This window comes from Chrysochloris asiatica, unplaced genomic scaffold (assembly GCF_000296735.1).
Source record: "Chrysochloris asiatica unplaced genomic scaffold, ChrAsi1.0 scaffold00414, whole genome shotgun sequence".
Lineage (NCBI taxonomy): Eukaryota > Metazoa > Chordata > Mammalia > Afrosoricida > Chrysochloridae > Chrysochloris > Chrysochloris asiatica.
This window is the reverse complement of record NW_006408932.1, coordinates 1,272,021-1,281,162: the sequence shown is the minus strand read 5'-3', so window position 1 is coordinate 1,281,162 and position 9,142 is coordinate 1,272,021. Positions and strand designations below refer to the sequence as shown.

The 9,142-nt window shown below is 36.4% G+C and overlaps 1 pseudogene; it reads right to left on the bottom strand.

Moving 5' to 3' along the window:
* LOC102821400 overlaps positions 1 to 9,142 on the bottom strand; it is a 61,340-nt pseudogene that overhangs the window by 45,839 nt on the left and 6,359 nt on the right.

Here is a 9,142-nt window from a genome sequence, read left to right as displayed (position 1 = left end):
ATATATATATATATATAAGTCCTGGTGTGGCGCTGTAAGCTAATAAGTCAGATTGCAGATATTTGAACTGCATGGTCAGTGGTCCAATCTCACCAGGTGCTCTCTGGAAACCCTATGGGTCAGAATCCATTTGACAGAACTTAACAACAACATCATATAAATAGAAGCATATGCACTGAACTGCTAACCACAAGTTTAGCTTGACTTAGCTATTAACCAGTGGTGACTGAACAGAGCCAGTGGCTTTGTAGTACAAAAACAAGAAAATTGTCTATTATAAAAATTACAGCCAAGTAAACCCTAAGAGAAAGTTCTACTTTGTCATAAGGCATCACTAGAAATTGAAATTGATCGGACTGTACTTAACCACAACATTCAGTATATAGTATAGAGGAGCATACTTGACATAATTTAACAACAATAACATATATAAAATATTATTTACTAACCAGCTTTTTTATTTGAAATATTTTTAACAATGACAACTTACATGTTTCAATAAATTAGGCTATGTGTGGAGTTTTGTGAACAAATTCAAGTCATCACAGAACCATTCACAAATTTTACTACATCCTATGCCTGGTAACAGAATGGGATTAATTCAAACTCAAGATGTTAACTTTTGACTGTGAACTGACTTCAGTAACTGTAACTCTATACTATTTTATTATTATTATTATTATCTTCTTCTGAATGCAGTAATCTTTTTGACAGGACGCCTTCTCAAGTTGATTTATACATTCTTATTTCTCACCCTTTCTGATAGTGCATTTCAAACAAAACATGATTTAAGAAGCTTTGCTCACTTTGCCTGCATTTTTTAGTCTGCTGTGTCATTGCACAGCCTTTTATAGCATACTACTTTTTGTTTCTCCTTCCATTTGTTCTCTCAGCCTCAGCTACACTGGACTTAGAATTGTCAGATGATTATATGACTTAATAAATGTAAAGCAATGGGAATATTGCCTAACATGTATGATTTATGCGTGTTAGACGAACTGATACCAAACAAACTTGATTTAAAGGAACTGCCCTCTCTACAAATAAGTTGCCACTAATACTCCTCATTTAGATAGAGTTTGGTGATGAAGTTGGTAAACGTTATTAGAGATCTCATCTCACCATAAAATAACTGATAGCTTCCTTTTTGATTGCCTATGTTGGACTGTGAAATAATTACAAGCAGATCATGTGTCGCATTCATTCTTCACATCATTAGTGGTTGCCACAATGACAACAATGAATTTCAGTAGTTTTCAACAAATAGATAAAACTCAGAAACTAAGAAAATTTAGAAATATCCTAAATTTTATTCCAGAGATTTTCTCACCAATAAGTTTTATGATAAAACTAGTTATGGTGACAGTAGAACAAGTAGACTTTTTGAGAGACTTTTTCTAATCAAATTTAACGTTTTTCTTTTTTCCCCCTTGAAAGTAGACCTGTGATTCAGTAGGGCACATAAGACCCTGATTTATACTTGTTGATGTTGTTACATGTTGTCCAATTGGTTCCTACTCTTAGCAATCCTACGTACAACAGAAGAAAACAGATACAACCTGCAGCAGCATCACAATAATTGTTAAATTTAAGCTCTCTGCTGCTACAGTTCTGTAAATCCACCTCACTGGAGGCTTTCCTCTTTTTCATTGACCCTCCATTTTACCAAGCATGATGCCCTTCTCTTGATTCTTCTGGCAGTCCCTGGCATATGCAATACTCTTTGCCAACACCATAATTCAGTTGTATCAATTCTTTTCTAGTATTCCTTACTTTCTTACCAACGTTCACTTGCATATGAGGTGAGTTAAAATACTATGGCTTGGGTCAGGTGTACTTTATACCACAAGAAACAATCTTTGTTCTTTAAAACTTTAAACAGATTTTTTTTTTTTTTTTTTACAGTAGATTTGCCCAATGCCATACATCATTTTATTTCTGTACTGCTACTTCCATGTGTGTTGAATGCAGAGTGAAGTGAAATGAAATTCCTAACAACTTCAATCTTTCCCCCATTTATTATGATGTTGTTTATTACTCTAGTTGGAAAGATTTTCATTTTCTTTAAATTAGGTGCAATCTATACTGAAAAGTGTATTCTTTGATCTTCATTCGTTAGTGCTTCAAATCCTCTTCACTTCTAGCAAATAAGACTGTGTCATCTGCATATCACAGTCTGTTGATGAGACTTCTTTGAATCCTGATGATATGTTGTTCATCATATAATCTAGCTTCTTGGATCATTTGCATGCATGCATATTGCATAAATATACTGACAAATACAACCCTGATGCACTGCTTTCCTAATTTTAAACCCTTCAGTATCCCAGTTTTTTCTGTTTGAATTATTGATTCTTGCTCTATGTATATGTTCCTTATGAGAATAATTAAGTGTTCTAGAATCCATTTTTCACAATGTTATCCAGAGCTTGATATGATCGATGCAGGAAATCATAAACTATTAACTTTTATTTTGTTCTTTTATTTAATTTTATTATTGCTTATTATTATTTTTCTGGAATTGTCTCATTTTCAGCCAACATCTACCTAACATCAACAATTATAGCCATCATTCCATGGTACCATGGACTGCCAAAAGAACAAAAAATCTGTTAGAAGAAGCCAAGACAGTCAGACTTCATCTTTCATACTTTGGACATATTATCAGGAAAGACCAGTCAGTTCCTGGAGAAGTACAACATGAATGGTAAAATGGAGAGTGACTGGAAAACAGGAACACCCTTGATGAAATGGATTGGCACAGTGGTAGCAGCAATAGATTCAGGCATATCAGCAATTTTGAAAATGGCAAAGAACCAGGTAATGCTAATCTATTGTACATAGCGTAGCTGTGGATCGGAACCGACATGCTGACACCTAACAACAACAACAACATATCGTCTTCTAACTCTGACTTAAATTCCCAGTTACTCCATGTTGATGTACTACTGCAACCAATTAAAAATTTTCTTCTGCAAAGTTTTACTTGCATATGGCCTTGATGATGTTATTTGAGAATTTCTGTATTCTGTTAGATCACCTTTCTTTGGAACAGACACAAATAAGTACTCCTTTTAATAGTTTTGTCAGGTAGCTGTCTTAGAAATTTTTTGAAATAAATGAGTGAGCCCCTCCTGTGCTGTTGTTGAAATATATCAGTTGATACTTTGATACTTTGTCAATTCCTTGAACCTTTTTTTTTTCCCCTAATTTCTTCATTGCACCTTGAACTTCTTCCTTCAATGCTATTAGATCTTCATCCAGTGGTACCTGCTGAAATTTCTGAACAATTTGAAGAGGTACCAAATGATTCTCTTTGGTACAGTTACACTGTGTAATCATTCCAGGTTCTTTCACAGCATCCTGTATTATTCATTGTTTGCCTATAGATTCTTTCAATGTTGCAAATGAGACTTAGAATTTTTTTTTTTTTCTTTAGTTCTTTCAGCTTGAGAAATGTTGAGAATGTGTTTCCCTTTGGTTTTCCTACATTCAGGACTTTGCACATTCTTTTTATACTACTTTATTTTGTCTTCTTAAGCCATCCTTTAACTTTTTTTTTTTTTTTTTTTTTACACTGTGCATCCATAATGTTTGTTCTAGGAGCTTAGAGTCAATGCAGGGTGCCATGATTAGACAAATTACAGTAAAGCAGACACTTTTAGGAATTTTAGAATTCAAGCTTAATGACGAAAAGTTCAATAGTCTTTGAAAACAACTGGCTTAAGATTTCACTACTTTGAGGATACTATCCAGCATAAAACCAATTTCAATAGATTTATTGAACTTTATATGTTTGTGATTTATTACTAAATTAGCACATTTCTTTCAGAATAAACTAAGCTCTCCTTTTTATATTTTCCTGATGTTAGAATGTGTTGTTTCACTTCACAGAAGCAATTGACGAGTGAGAACTATCTACAGAAGTTTGGCATGTGCAGGATACCTGGGTATTCCATTGCTTCTCATGTTCCTTTAGATCTTTTTCTTCACTAAGTCCTCGAGACTGCTGCACAGATAACATGCTGACACATAGGCTTTTAACAGAAACACCTTTTTGGGTAACTGTTTAAAACATTATCAATTTTAAATCATAAATGTCCCTTGTTACAGAAACAAAATACTTACTAGCCACTTCTTAAAAAAAAAAAAAAAAAAAAAAATGACGATGGCAAAAAGCAAACAGTTAAGTGACCAATATCCAGACAGGTGTCTGTTACACTTAAACAATGTGGCTTTGCTTAAAGTGTAAGAAGGAAGAAGGTTATAGTTACACTTAAACAATGTGGCTTTGCTTAAGGTGTAAGAAGGAAGAAGCTCAGCTATAGAGCAAAGGTGAGTTAAGAGGGAAAGAAGGGAAAAGAAAAAGTAGAATTTATGAACACATAATTCTATTGTCTATGATTAAAGTACTTTACTTTTTAGCAACACATTAAACAATTTTACATATCTAATTACTTAATGAAATCCAACAAACTCTTCTAGAGTTCTAGAGTATTTGCTTTTCTGGGTAGGGTTCCACTCTCTGCTCTTCTCCCTTGATGGTCCCAGGGACATCTACTCATAGATTGCAAAGTAAATCACTCCCTTCTTTTTGCTACAAAATGTTTACTTTTACATTTCTAACCCTCACAATCAGTCCTCATAACAATTATTCACTATTGTATCACAAGAGACCTATCTGCATCTCCTTTAATCAGACCCATCCAGACAAATTGGATACTACTCAGTGGAGATCCTACCTTCCTTCACGTCCTCCGGATCTAGGCTCCCTCTAGAAAGCTTGTAAGCCAGTCACTTCTTGCCTTTGTAGCCCCTCCCCCCCCCCCATTTTGGGTAGCCAATGTCCAAGTTGCCCATCCCTGTCCTCTCCGTGTATGGAGGGGGTGGGAATGATCCTCACTGTAAAGATTTGTTCCCTCTTTTGAGCTACTGCATCCATAGGTGTAGGTCAAGTTCATCAAATTGTATCAGATTACTTTTTTTCCTCTTCTTTCTTCTTCTAGTTGAGCTCTGATCATCCAGTCATTGAAGCCTGGTCAAGTGGGTATTATCTTCAAGTGTGGGTGTTCTTGTGCATATGGCCTCTCTTCTTATCAGCTGGACACTTCACTCTCCTGAAGACTGACTTAAAAGCTTTCTATGGTGATATTTCTGGCTATTCCTTTCTGTCTCCCACAAGTGTCTATTTTATAATGATATGCAAGGGAAACTAAAATTCAAACAACAGCCAAGCATCTTAACATTATTTCACCCCTTTTGCCCATTCCAACCATATCTCAATCCCTCTATCTCAGAGTCCTGTTGTTCCAAGGTTGTGCATACATCATTATTTACCTCTGTCCCACTTAGTCCATGCAAACTTGCTTAACTGCTCTCCCAACCACCTTGTTCTTCCATTCCCCTCCCCCTTCTTGTGTATTGTTCCCCTTCCTAGCACCCAAACTATCCTGTGTCTATTCCCTACCCTGTGCTCCACCTTCCCTTTCTTCCCCTCACCCCATCCCCCAACAACCCGGTAACCGGAAAATAATCCCCCTCCCCTTTAGTATGGGTTATTTTTCTTAGTCTTTTACAGTAGTGGTCCTACACAGCAATTCTCCTTTTGTGACTTACTATTTTCACTCAACATAATGTCCTCAAGGTTCATCCATGTTGTGTGGTGGCTTGTAGCGTCCTTGTTATTATTCAAGGTAGCATAATATTCCATTGTGTGTATGCACTACAGTTTGTTTACCCATTCTTCAGCTGTTGGGTAGTTAAACTGTCCCATCTTTTTGCTATTGTAAATACTGTTGCTATGAACTTTGGTGTGCATATATCTACTCATGTTATGACTCATTTTTCTTGTGGGTAAATATCAAGTAGAGAAATTGCTGGATCATAAGGTATTTCTATTTCCAACCTTCTGAGGAAGCGCCATATTGCTTTACAGAGAGGTTAGACCATTTTGCAATCCCATCAGCAGTGCAGGAGTATCCCAGTCTCTCCACATATCCACCAGCATTTACTGTCCTCTATTTCTTTTATCTTTGTATTATTGCTGGTGTGAGATGATATCTCATTGTTGTTTTGATTTGCATCTCTCTAATGGCTAGTGGCTCTGGTAGCATAGTGGTTACGAATTGGACTGCGAACCTTAAGGTCAGCAGTTCTAAACTACCAGCCGCTCCTCAGGAGAAAGATGAGGTTTTCATGCTCCTGTAAAGATTTACAGCCTTGCAAACCCTGTTCAGGGTCGCTATGGGTCAGAATCAACTTGATGACGCTTAACAACATAACAACAATAATGGCTAGCGATTGTGAACATTTCTTCATATGTTTGTTGGCTGCCTGGATCGCCTCATTGGTGAAGTATCTGTTCATGTCCTATGCCCATTTTTTAAATTGGGTTATTTGTTTTTGTCTTGTAGAAGTGTCATAGTATTATATATATTGAAGACATGAGTCCCTTGCCTGATGTGTCATTGTAAAAGATTTTTTCCCATTCTGTGGTTTCCACTTTTACTCTTTTGGTGAAGTCTTTTGATGCACGTAAGTTTTTAATTTTCAGTATGTCCCAATCATCTATTTTATCTATTTTGTTTGTATAGTTTTCAAAATATTTGGTAGTCTGAGGATTCCATGAAATAGTGCCCTCACATTTGTACCTATTTTTTCAATGATGACGTTCATAATACTGGGATTCACATTTAAGTCTTTAATCCATGTTGAGTTGGTTTTGTATAAGGTGTGATGTGAAGGTCTTGTTTCAATCTTTTGCATATTGCTTTCCAGTTCTGCCAGTACCATCTACTGTAGAGACTATCACCTCCCCATGAGATATATTTAGGAACTTTGTGAAAAATCAGTTGGCTGTATGTGGATGGGTATATTTCTGGATTCTCTATTATGTTCCATTGATCAATGTACCTTTCATTGTACACATACCAAGCTGTTTTGACCACTGTTGTTGTTGTTAGGTTCCATCGAGTCAGAACCAAGCCATAGTGTCCTTATGCACAGCAGAATGCAATACTGCCTGATCCTGGGCCAACCTCATTACTGTTACCACACTTGAGTCCATCACTGCTGCCCCTTGGCTAGTCTATTGCATTGGGAGTCTTCTTCTTTTTCTCTGACCCTCCACCTTACCAAACATGATATCCTTCTCCAGAGACTGGTACCACCTCACAACATGTCCAAAGTATGAGAGGCGAAGTTTGGTCATCTTGGCCTCCAAGTAGCACTCTGGATACACTTCTTCCAAAACAGATCTATTGGTTCTTTTGGCAGCCCATGGCACTTTCAATATTCTCCTCCAACACCATAATTCAAAAGCATCAATTCTTCTACAGTCATCCTTATTCACTGTCCAGCTTTTGCATGCATATGAGGTTATTGAAAATACCATGGCTTGGGTCAGGTGCACCTTAGTCCTCAAGCTGACATCTTTGCTCTTCAACACTATAAAACGATCTTGAGCAGCAGATTTGCCTAATACAATATGTCCTTTGATTTCTTGACTGCTGCTGCCATGAGTGTTGATAGTTGATCCAAGAAGAATGAAGTCCTTGACAACTTCAATATTTTCTCCATTAATAAGAATGTTGTTTATTGGTCCAGTGTTGAGGATTTTTGTTGTCTTTATATTGATATGTAATCCATACAGAAGGCTGTGCTCTTTGATCTTCATCAGTAAAGGTTTTAAGTCCTCTTCACTTTCAGCAAGCAAGGTTATATCATCTGCATATCGCAGGTTGTTACTGAGTCTTCCTCCAATCCTGATGTCACATTTATCTTCATATAACCGAGCTTCTCTGATTATTTGCTCAGCATACAGGTTGAATAAGTATGTAGCCGTGTAATAAATTTTGAAGTAGAGGAGTGAGATGTTTCCAACCTTATTCTTCTTAAGTATTGCTTTCCATATCCTGGGTTTCTTTCCTTTCCATATAAAGTATGTAATTGTTTTTTCTATCTCTTTGAAGAATGCCGTTGGAATATGGATTGGGATTACATTATATGTATAAAATGCTTTGGGCAATAATGACATTTTCACAATATTAAGTCTTCCTCTCCAGGAGCATGGTGCATTCTTCCATTTTTGTAGGTCTCTTGTGTTTTTTTGTGGTAATATTTTGTAGTTTTCTTTGTATAAGTCCTTTGTTTCTCTGGTTATATTCATTCCTAGATATTTCAGGTGGCTATTGTTAACAGAATTGCTTTCCTAATGCCCTTTTCAGCCCTGTCGTTATTGGTATAGAGGAATTGAACTAATTTTTGCATGTTAATCTTATCTTATATCTGCCCACTTTGCTGAATCTTCCACTGAGGACTAGTAGCTTTTTACTTACTCTGGGGATTTCTGCGTATACGGTCATATCGTCTGCAAATAGAGAAAGTTTTACTTCCTCTTTGCCAATTTGGATGCCTTTAATGTCATTGTCTTGCTCTTGGTAAGACTACCAGCACAATATTGAATAAGAGTGTTGACAAAGGGCATCATTATCTGGTTCCTGTTCATAGAGGAAAGACTTTCAGTTTCTCAACATTGAGAATAATGTAGGATTTTATGTATATGCTCTTAATTATGTTGAGGAATTTCCCTTAAATGCCTACTTTGTTGAGTTGTTTTATCAGGAATGTATGTTGGAGTTTGTCAAATGCCTTTCTGCATCAATCGATATGATCATGTGGTTCTTTTCTTTTTTCGTATTTATATGGCAGATTACATGGATCATTTTACTAATGTTGAACCATCCTTGCATCTCTGATATGAATCCCACTTGATCATGATGTATTATCATTTGATGTGCTGCTGGATTCTATTGGCTAGGGTTTTGTTGAGAATTTTTGCATCTATGTTCATGAGGGATATTTGTCTACAGTTTTCTTTCTTAGTAACGTCCTTCCCTGGTTTTGGTATGAGGGTTATGCTTGCTGCATAAAATGTATTAGGACGTTTTCCATCCTCCTCTATCTTCTGGAGGAAGTTGATCAGAATTGGTAACAGTCCATCCCTGAATGTTTGGTAGAACTCACTGGTGAAGACATTTGGACCTGGACTTCTTTTGTTGGGAAGTTTTTGATGATCTGATCAATTTCTTCTTTTGTTATGGGTCGGTTCAGGTTTTCTACTTCATTCTGCGTAAGTATATGT